Below are 2,714 nucleotides of genomic sequence, written 5' to 3' on the forward strand. Positions count from 1 at the left end.
GTTGTCTCGACTGGATTTTCATTGTCTCGACTTACTTTTACTAGTTACTGCGTACAGTATATAATATATTACTCTTTAACGATTCGATTGCAGCAATTTGTTTTTCTTTGACTAAAGTATACAAAAACAAAGTGTATAGTCACTGAATAATTGGACTCGTCGGGTCTGAGCTCTACCTCGCGATCCGGACACCGAATACGTCGGATTTCGGTCGTTTATCAATTTATCGGTTATCATAAATGAAGAAAATATTAATATTAAATAATAACTTTAAAATGAATTAAAGTTCACGGGGTACCAGCCTAAACTAATAGGCAAAATAGCCAATATGGTTTTAGTCTCAATTTATTACCTGGAACTCTGATTAACCGTTAGCTTACTAACTATAACCAAATTACCATATCAACAGTAAGTTAAAGTCGAAGGATTGGAATTCTACCAAGTAGAGGTTGGCAATATTCATGCTTGTGCGACATTAAACACACTAGTAGTTATACTTGAAGGCATTTATTTACAATGGAGCAGAGTAAACAAAGAAACTACTCAAAATGGCCGCTGAAACCACCTAGTGTGTGTGTGAGGGAAGGTGTGAGTTTCTTTGTTAGCCTAGCTCATGTAATCTAAAGGTACCGGGTTGGGGGGGGGGGTTAGCTTCATGCAGGTTCTAGAACTGAGACGTACTACTATGCGTGTGAACATACGAGTACCTAAGCAAACATTACAACAACAAGACATCAATCAACAAGTACATTAACAAAGTTAAGACTTCTGCTGCTTAGCTAAGCTGTGCTGTGCTATGCTGTGCTGGGAAAGGTTAGGCCCAGTCAGTTAAGGTTACTCAGTCCTTGGAACAAGCAAAGAGGTCCTTTCCAGTGTTGGTGTGAAGTCCAGTGAGTTGGGAGGTTTCCCGGTGGAGTAAAGTCCTGTCTGGCTGCGTCGCTTTGCGGTCGTCCCCTTTGTTCTCCTCACAGAGCCGACACAACGTAACCGGACAGCGGGTTATTCAATTGCAGTTGACGCTTCTGCTCGGGAATCGGAAGGGACACTCTTACCTAAGGTCGCAACCTAATTTAGCCTTCTTATTTTACCGCGGCTGTTGTCTCGATTAAAACTCAACCTGTTCCGCTTTCAGATATTCACCACGGCCTCCGGAGAAGGTCCGAGATCGGCGGGCGCAGACTTTCAGCCCCGGGAGCGGGTCGCTTCACACTACATGGCGTCAAATGGTTTCGCTCAGCGGTAGGTTTTCCAAAAATTCATATCTGAGTTAGCTAACATCTTGTGAGCATTTACTGATGAACTGTGAGCTTGTTCCCCCCCTTGCGGTATCTGGACATTTCAATTAGAGAAACAAACACAAACACAAATACAGTTAGATAGGAACGCAGCAGGTGTGCAGGCGAGTTACTACGGTTACGGTGACGCTCGAAGCTTGGCCAAGGAGAAAAGAATTAGGAAAAAGAACCAGCAATACGGTCTTCTTCCCGTGCATGATTTTATCTCAAATTTGAAGCAGGAAACCCTGAGGATAGTCTTTATACACTACATAATAGGGCAAATATCTAAGATAAGAGGGATGTGTGAATGGGTTCATTAGCCATAAACAAGAAAACATGACTATATGCGCCTAAGTGCTGATTCTTAGAACACCCAGCCACTTGTTAGTGAACATCCAAGGTCTGAGTGTGTGTGTGCGCCTGTGCGTGCGAGGGGCTTGAGTGAGCGAGCGAGTGCTCTTATTTTCTACTTAGCTCTTCTGAGTGTTTAAAAGACCCGAGAGTCGCAGCAGACGTGTGGTTTTCCGGGAGTTTGTCGCAGATGTGTGGAGCATAAAAACCGAATGCCGCTTCTCTGTGTTTAGTTTTTACACCGGGGTCAGAAAGCAGACCTGTCCCAGATGACCCGATCGGTCTAGGCGGTGTCAGTGCATTTGTTTATTTGCAACAAGAGTCCTCCGCTCAAAGTTTTCTGTCAAAACCATTATTTATTTATTTATTTGCTATTAAAGAATCAAAATCAGCATGTACATGGATGTCCTCCGATCTGAAAACCACAGTCTGCAAGCAGTTAGCTGTGGCCTACGTCCCAGAGAAGAGCGTCTATCTTAGCAGTTACACAGAGTTTTGTATATATTTCTGTAACTATCTGATTGGTGAAAAAGCCGGGGAGAGGCTGCGGTTTAGACTCAGCTCTCCCTTTGTCGGTGCACAGGCCGGTCCCAGCCTCTTGGCACAGTGCCTCCTTCTTCTGATGTGACCGCACCTGGAGAAAAACATACTCTCCCTCCCTCACGCGAAAAGATGATTTCTTGTGACCGAGAGACGGAAAAGCGTACAAATCAGACCGACGAGTTAACGCTTCAGTTTGGCTGATTTATTTGCGCACAACTTGATCAGGGCATGGTAATTAGTGCCACGGGTGCTCAGCTCCGAGGCACTCCTCTACAGCTAGAATAGCATCTATTAATATTCTCTTTCGGGTTTATTATTCTTCCGCCAAATTTCGGCGCGTAACTCGTCCCGCAGCTTTGAGAAAACCCCGGTAATATATACATCAAAACGTGCGTCTTGAAAATTCCAATTTTTCCCAAAGTTATTCCCAAAAAACTGGGAATAAATAATGCACTAGGAATGCATTGGAAAAAATTGCACCTTTTTTCTGAGTCACCCAGCTCTCTCATACCTGCACGTAGAAATGTGATTCAAACTATAAAA

This window comes from Seriola aureovittata, chromosome 24, assembly GCF_021018895.1.
Source record: "Seriola aureovittata isolate HTS-2021-v1 ecotype China chromosome 24, ASM2101889v1, whole genome shotgun sequence".
Classification (NCBI taxonomy): Eukaryota; Metazoa; Chordata; class Actinopteri; order Carangiformes; family Carangidae; genus Seriola; species Seriola aureovittata.